This window comes from Pinus tabuliformis, chromosome 8, assembly GCF_031772625.1.
Source record: "Pinus tabuliformis cultivar Carrire ecotype Pingquan chromosome 8, CPIR1, whole genome shotgun sequence".
NCBI lineage: Eukaryota > Viridiplantae > Streptophyta > Pinopsida > Pinales > Pinaceae > Pinus > Pinus tabuliformis.
The window spans coordinates 1,574,783,014-1,574,791,736 of NC_142294.1; positions in this window are offsets into that span (position 1 = coordinate 1,574,783,014).

The following is an 8,723-nucleotide window of genomic DNA, read 5'->3' on the forward strand; positions in this document are numbered from 1 at the left end:
TACAATAAACCAACTGTTACAAAACGTCTTCCTCACATAGAAGGATTTTCACAACTGTTGTTACAAAAAGCATCTTCCTCACACAAAGGGATTCACCAGAGATTATGTTGAAGAGTATCTTCCTATTAACCAGAGGGATTCACCAGTCTATGCTGAAAAGCATCTTCCTCTTGATAGAGGGATTCACCAAAGACAACAGATCTTCCTCTTAACAGAGGGATTCACCGGAGACTATGCTGAAAAGCATCTTCCTCTTTAACAGAGGGATTCACCAGAGATTATGCTGAAGAGCATCTTCCTCTTGTTTTCACAATGGACAATAACCAAAACTTCACGCTGCTGCGTGCTCCCCTTCATTGATTACAATCGCACTGCTGTTGTGCCTCACTTGCATTTCAGATGCAAACAACAAATGTGCTGTTGTGTTTCTACCCTTTCTCACAGTAGACAACCACAAAACAATTTACATTCAAATTTGCACTGCTGTGCGTTTTTCCTTTTCTGCGCTCCTCTGCGCTGCTGCACTACTGTGCCTTCTTTGCTGTGTCTACTCTGCACTGCTGTGCATTCCCATTACATTGTTCTTCTCCACGCTGCTGCGTCTTCTCCTCAATCTCTGTTTTCTACACTGCTGTGTCTTCTGCTCTGCACTGTTGTGCCATTTCTTTACAATGGAAAAACTTTTCTTCACGCTGCTGCGTGGGTTACAAATTTTTTTTTTTAGCGAACACAAGAACATTACATATATATTTACAAAAAAAATTGCATACGTTTTCTTGTCCCATACTCCCGTGGATAAAAAAAAATAAAATTAAAGACCTTTTATCAACATTCTACAAATGCAGTAAATTCCATTAAATTACTTCACTGACAAACTGACGGTCTTCTGATTCAATCTGAATGATTTAATGAACAAGAATGGAGTCCCATGCTGTGAACTGCTCGAGGCTGTCCTCGTCCTTGGCTGAACTGCTCTTTAACTGCGGTAGCTGAGAATTCAATGTGCAAGAGCTGGATTGCAACCTGCTTCTTCGTGTGCCCAAAAATCGGGCAAACTTGAACATGAGCCGTTGGATTAAACAAATGGACGACTGAGATTTGTTTGACAGAAGGTGCGATCTACGATGGCTCAGGTCGCATCGCATCACGAACTCAGGGTGGAGGCTTAACGTGCAATGGCTAAGATTCGCGATCTATGATCTGCGATCGCATCGCATCGCAACAGCGGGGAACAAGCAGAAAACAAGGGACGCAGCTGGGGATTAATTCGATTTGCGATGAGACGTGATTTGCGATCTGCGATGGATCGCATAGCAGGGAACTCCAATGGGGTTAAAGTTTGCGATTTCTGTTTAACTGTTGCTGCAGTTGAAATTACATTCCAACACTCCCCTTTAATTTCAACTGCTGGGTTATGAGTCATACCCAGACACTTCATCAAAAACTCGAAACTTTTCTGCCTATTCGTATCAACTTCCTTTCATCGCTTTCACTGTTGTGCTCAGGCGCTCCAATCATGTAATATCCTCTTTCTCTCTGCCTCAGGCAAGATTTCCAATCTTTGCATCTCCAAGATATCCTGCAACCTTTTCTTCTCTGCTTTTATGACAGATTTAATTTCATATCTTTCCCCTATAAGAAGATCTTCATCAAAGAATAACTGTTAATATAATTCAGCAATAATGATAAAAAATTACAGGCTCCCCCTAACTGTATGCATCGTCTCCTTTTGGCAGAGTCTTCTCAAAAGAAACTTAGATTGGCTGGGGAGCTCGAAGGAATTTCGAACTATATTTCCTTCCTTCTCCATACTTGTGTTACTTTCTTCTTTTGCGTGGGTCTAGCTTGCGTAGGAGCCCATGTTAAGTTACAATCACGTGCCATATGCCCAATGTTATGACACTTGAAACATTCTACATTGTTCATGAATAATATTTCATGATTTCTTCCTGTAAAATTGTTTCTTGGAGGTTGTCGGAGACCATAACATCTATCTCTATGAAATTCTCTACAGTCTTTTGCCATATGACCAAAGTTTGAACAAGAATAACAATAACCAAAAAATGAACTTTGGTACCTGGTAGATGGTGGTTTCCTTGATGTACTTCTGAAGCTTTTCTGCCTCGAGATGATGATTACTATTGCCTCTTGCCTCTTTGACATCATCTACATTTCTTTTTGGAGTTGGTTTTCTACTTGGAGCAGGATTTCTTCTATTGTAGCCTTGATTTTTCTCCTTGCCTTTGCTGGAACTAGGAGCATCACAATTTCTTTCTGCCTTCTTCACATCTCCTTTGCTTAAAGTATTTTCATTCTTGTTTGAGGGTTCACCTACATACCCGAGTCCTGATTTATCAGATGGAGATGTGTGATAGCTGAGCATGTCATCCAAGGCTTGAGAGCTCTTCATGATTTTGTTCATTCCTTCAACCTTTTTTCTGAGGAGGACAATCTCTTCTTCCAATATTTCACACTCATTATTCTTTTTTGTAAGTTGTTCCTCAGTTTCTTCCTTGCTACGAGGAGCTTCAGCTGCTACTATTTTAAGGGAGATGATATCTGACTTCATTTTGGAGATTTCTTCATTCTTTGCTTGACTTCTCTCCATTTTCTTTTCAGCTCCTTGTGTTTGCTTCCTCGCTTCTTGTAATTCAGACTTAAGGGAGGAGACCTCTACCTTGTACTGTCCAATCTCTTCTACAAGTTTGTTCACTCTCTTGTGCCTTTGTTCAAGTTGACTTGACAAGGTATCTTCCTGCTTCTTTGCTTTATTCAATTGATTTGTCATGGATATGACTTCTTCATGATTCTTCATTTTGCTTTGATCAAGTTCCTTCTTAAGCTTGGCGAGCTCTTCATCCCTTTCTTGTACTTGAAGCTTGATGAGGTCAACCTTCTCATTTTCAGCTTCTATGATGGGTTCAGAATTCCCTTCTTGATTGATGGTCATGGTCAGTGCTTCCTTTGCGTGAAGGTCATGAAGTCTGTCCCATATATCCTTTGCTGATGAATATTTTCCTAGATTCTTCTTTACAGAATCAGGCAGCCCATCCAAGATTATCTTTGCTGCTTTTGCATTGTACTCCTTGGATTCTCTATCCTTCCTACTATCATCAATCACTGATTCCCAGATTTCAATCCCTTGAGACTGTAAGAAAGTCCTCATTTTTACTTCCCATATATAATAATTCCCATTTAACCTTGGGGCCTCAAATAGAAAGCTTTCAAGTTGATTATCTTCTCTTTTATTAGTAGAGGGAGACACATTTTTAGCAGGATTGGTAACTTTCTTCTTTGACCTCGCCATTTGACTGAGTATCTAAAATAACTGACTGTCTTCAATAGTAACACAGATTTTTTTTTTTGAGAAATACCTAAATCCTTTCTTGACTGAGTCTTCACTCTGCTGGAGAAGCTGCTGCAACAAAAGAACCTTCCTTCAGCTTCTTTGACACCTTCAAAGAGCCTGGACAAGCTCTGATACAACTTGTTGGAAATTTCAGGTGATTTCAAACACAAAAGACCAGAGAACAACGCTCTGATATAATGTTGGGAATTTTTCTGCTAAAATTCCAAAAACAAAACAAACACAACATAGAGAATGATACTCTGCTAGGAATTTCTGATAAGTCCAGAACAAAAAAAAAAATCACATGAACAGAGGATAATACTCTGTTTTACAACACAGGATCTTTAACACAGGATCTTGCTGCAGACATAATTTCAGCTTGCTGAAGATAAAGTTTCAGCAACAAACATAAAAAAACTTCTATTCATTTACAAGAAACCAACTGTTACAAAACGTCTTCCTCACATAGAGGGATTTTCACAACTGTTGTTACAAAAGCATCTTCCTCACACAGAGGGATTCACCAGAGATTATGATGAAGAGCATCTTCGTCTTAACCAAAGGGATTCACCAGTCTATGCTGAAAAGCATCTTCCTCTTGACAGAGGGATTCACCAAAGACAACAGAGCTTCCTCTTAACAGAGGGATTCGCCGGAGACTGTGCTGAAAAGCATCTTCCTCTTTAACAGAGGGATTCACCAGAGATTATGCTGAAGAGCATCTTCCTCTTGTTTTCACAATGGACAATAACCAAAACTTCACGCTGCTGTGTGCTCCCCTTCATTGATTACAATCTCACTGCTGTTGTGCCTCACTTGCATTTCAGATGCAAACAACAAAACTGTGCTGCTGCGTTTCTACCCTTTCTCACAGCAGACAACCACAAAACAAATTACATTCAAATCTGCACTGCTATGCGTTTTTCCTTTTCTGCGCTCCTCTGCGCTACTGCGTCTATTCTGCTGCACTGCTATGCGTTTTTCCTTTTCTGCGTTGCTGCGTCTATTTTGCTGCACTGCTGTGCCTTCTTTGCTGCGTCTACTCTGCACTGTTGTGCATTCCCATTACGTTGTTCTTCTCCACGCTGCTGCATCTTCTCCTCAATCTCTGTTTTCTACACTGTTGTGCCATTTCTTTACAATGGAAAAAATTTTCTTCACACTGCTGCGTGGGTTACAATTTTTTTTTTAGCAAACACAAGAACATTACATATATATTTACAAAAAAAACTTGCATATGTTTTCTTGTCCCATACTCCCGTGGATAAAAAAACAATAAATTTAAAGACCTTTTACCAACATTCTACAAATGCAGTAAATTCCATTAAATTACTTCACTGGCAAACTGGCAGTCTTCTGATTCAATCTGAATGATTTAATGAACAAGAATGGAGTCCCATGCTGGGAACTGCTCGAGGTTGTCCTTCTCGTCCTTGGCTGAGCTGCTCTTTAACTGCGGTAGCTGAGAATTCAATGTGCAAGAGCTGGATTGCAACCTGCTTCTTCGCGTGCCCAAAAATCGGGCAAACTTGAACATGAGTCGTTGGATTAAACAAATGGACGGCTGAGATTTGTTTGAAAGAAGGTGTGATCTGCGATGGCTCAGGTCGCATCGCATCGCGAACTCAGGGCGGAGGCTTAACGCGCAATGGCTAAGATTCGCGATCTGCGATCGCGTCGCATGATCGCATCACATCGCAACAGCAGGGAACAAGAAGAAAACAAGGGACACAGGTGGGGATTAATTCGATTTGCGATGAGACGTGATTTGCGATCTGCGATGGATCGCATAGCAGGGAACTCCAATGGGGTTAAAATTTGCGATTTATGTTCAACTGTTGCTGCAGTTGAAATTACATTCCAACAGGCAAGAGCCTAGGAAAGAATAGCTTAGATGATGGAAGTAAAATTTTTATGCAATTTTATTTAATTATCGACATTTGAGATGGGCATCTTAACCCTAAGAGTACAAACATTTTGAAATCCTAGGGGCTTGTACCCCACATCCAAAACTATGGTAAAAGATGCTTTTAAGATTCGTGCTCAAACTCGAACTCAAATTGATCAAGGAAATGGAAAGATGATGAAGTTGCCATCCAACCTAAATGAACAAGCTAAAGCAATCATTATTTTATTATGACTAATTATAAAATATAACTAACTATTTTTTATAATTTAATAATAACCTAAAAAACTTATTCCAAAATAAACCACTATTAACCTAAATATATTTAAATTTTATTTTAAAAAACACATCCAAACATACTTTTTTTAAAACAAACATTTCCAATGATACTCTTATCCATTAATCTATTGTTAATGATTGTAAAAACTGGATTATGCCATAGTTCTTAATTTAAGACGCAACAAAAATCACACTTTTAAAAATAATCCATTTCCAAAAATAGTCCCTTTCAGGAGTATAATATGAACGAACAGACATTTCGAGTAATTCATCATAAATGTGTACACTAAGTTGGACCGTGGCGCTGCTTGCGGACCAGTAATTCAGATTCGTTTAAATCTTCTTCCATGTTTCTTTCCATCTCATAAAAACGAGTATTAACATCATGCCGTTGTTAATATTTTACAAAACATATTTAGCACTTTAGCAATTGCTCCCTCACATTTATAATATGTCTGCATAATGATACCCTAAACGAACATTTCGTAGGTTTATGATTTAAAAAGCAAATTAATATTAATATTAATATTAATGTCTAGCACTAACCAGTTAGCTGACATGTCTTCCGATCAAGAATATTAACGGTTTTGCCGCTATTCACGGCTCAAACATTCCAATACACTTCTCATGCTGTTCTTTCTCATTATCAAAAAATTTAACTATATTCTTTTATTATAATAATAAATATAGAAACCTACGAAAATTTCAGGGAAAAAGCATGCTATTGTGCTAATTTAATTAATCACAAATGTAGGTTAAGTTAATGGAACTATAGTCACTGCAGTATAAAAAGACATTTACAACAAAGAATCTGTTAAATAAAAAAAATCAAGAAGTCCACCGTTACACATTTCTAAGCATGCTATTGTTCTAATTTAATTAATAAAAAATGTAGGTTAAGTTAATGGAACTATAGTCACTGCAGTATAAAAAGACATTTACAACAAAGAATCTGTTAAATAAAAAAAATCAAGAAGTCCACCGTTACACATTTCTAAGCATGCTATTGTGCTAATTTAATTAATCACAAATGTAGGTTAAGTTAATTGAACTATAGTCATTGCAGTATAAAAAGACATTTACAACAAAGAATCTGTTAAATAAAAAAAATCAAGAAGTCCACCGTTACACATTTCTATATAAAGAAATTAGAAGGAAAGAATCTGCTAGCAGAAATATATACAAGTGGTGCATCCTAAAAATCGTTGTAACGGTCCCATAGTGTTAGAGCCACTCAGCCACTTTGTCCGAAAGACTGTAACTGAAAACAACAGAAGAAATCGGTGCACGGTTGTTACGAGGAGAAGAGAAGGGTGTTAGAGCCACTCAGCCACTTTGTCCGAAAGACTGTAACTGAAAACAACAGAAGAAATCGGTGCACGGTTGTTACGATGAGAAGAGAAGGGTGTTAGAGCCACTCATCCACTTTGTCCGAAAGACTGTAACTGAAAACAACAGAAGAAATCGGTGCACGGTTGTTACGAGGAGAAGAGAAGGGTGTTAGAGCCACTCAGCCACTTTGTCCGAAAGACTGTAACTGAAAACAACAGAAGAAATCGGTGCACGGTTGTTACGAGGAGAAGAGAAGGGTGCTAGAGCCACTCAGCCACTTTGTCCGAAAGACTGTAACTGAAAACAACAGAAGAAATCGGTGCACGGTTGTTACGAGGAGAAGAGAAGGGTGTTAGAGCCACTCAGCCACTTTGTCCGAAAGACTGTAACTGAAAACGACAGAAGAAATCGGTGCACGGTTGTTACGAGGATAAGAGAATGGTGTTAGAGCCACTCAACCACTTTGTCCGAAAGACTGTAACTGAAAACAACAGAAGAAATCGGTGCACGGTTGTTACGAGGAGAAGAGAAGGGTGTTAGAGCCACTCAGCCACTTTGTCCGAAAGACTGTAACTGAAAACAACAGAAGAAATCGGTGCACGGTTGTTACGAAGAGAAGAGAAGGGTGTTAGAGCCACTCAGCCACTTTGTCCGAAAGACTGTAACTGAAAACAACAGAATAAATCGGTGCACGGTTGTTACGAGGAGAAGAGATGGGTGTTAGAGCCACTCAGCCACTTTGTCCGAAAGACTGTAACTGAAAACAACAGAAGGAATCGGTGCACAGTTGTTACGAGGAGAAGAGAAGGGTGTTAGAGCCACTCAGCTACTTTGTCCGAAAGACTGTAACTGAAAACAACAGAAGAAATCGGTGCACGGTTGTTACGAGGAGAAGAGAAGGGTGTTAGAGCCACTCAGCCACTTTGTCCGAAAGACTGTAACTGAAAACAACAGAAGAAATCGGTGCACGGTTGTTACGAGGAGAAGAGAAGGGTGTTAGAGCCACTCAGCCACTTTGTCCGAAAGACTGTAACTGAAAACAACAGAAGAAATCGGTGCACGGTTGTTACGAGGAGAAGAGAAGGGTGTTAGAGCCACTCAGCCACTTTGTCCGAAAGACTGTAACTGAAAACAACAGAAGAAATCGGTGCACGGTTGTTACGAGGAGAAGAGAAGGGTGTTAGAGCCACTCAGCCACTTTGTCCGAAAGACTGTAACTGAAAACAACAGAAGAAATCGGTGCACGGTTGTTACGAGGAGAAGAGAAGGGTGTTAGAGCCACTCATCCACTTTGTCCGAAAGACTGTAACTGAAAACAACAGAAGAAATCGGTGCACGGTTGTTACGAGGAGAAGAGAAGGGTGTTAGAGCCACTCAGCCACTTTGTCCGAAAGACTGTAACTGAAAACAACAGAAGAAATCGGTGCACGGTTGTTACGAGGAGAAGAGAAGGGTGTTAGAGCCACTCAGCCACTTTGTCCGAAAGACTGTAACTGAAAACAACAGAAGAAATCGGTGCACGGTTGTTACGAGGAGAAGAGAAGGGTGTTAGAGCCACTCAGCCACTTTGTCCGAAAGACTGTAACTGAAAACAACAGAAGAAATCGGTGCACGGTTGTTACGAGGAGAAGAGAAGGGTGTTAGAGCCACTCAGCCACTTTGTCCGAAAGACTGTAACTGAAAACAACAGAAGAAATCGGTGCACGGTTGTTACGAGGAGAAGAGAAGGGTGTTAGAGCCACTCAGCCACTTTGTCCGAAAGACTGTAACTGAAAACAACAGAAGAAATCGGTGCACGGTTGTTACAAGGAGAAGAGAAGGGTGTTAGAGCCACTCATCCACTTTGTCCGAAAGACT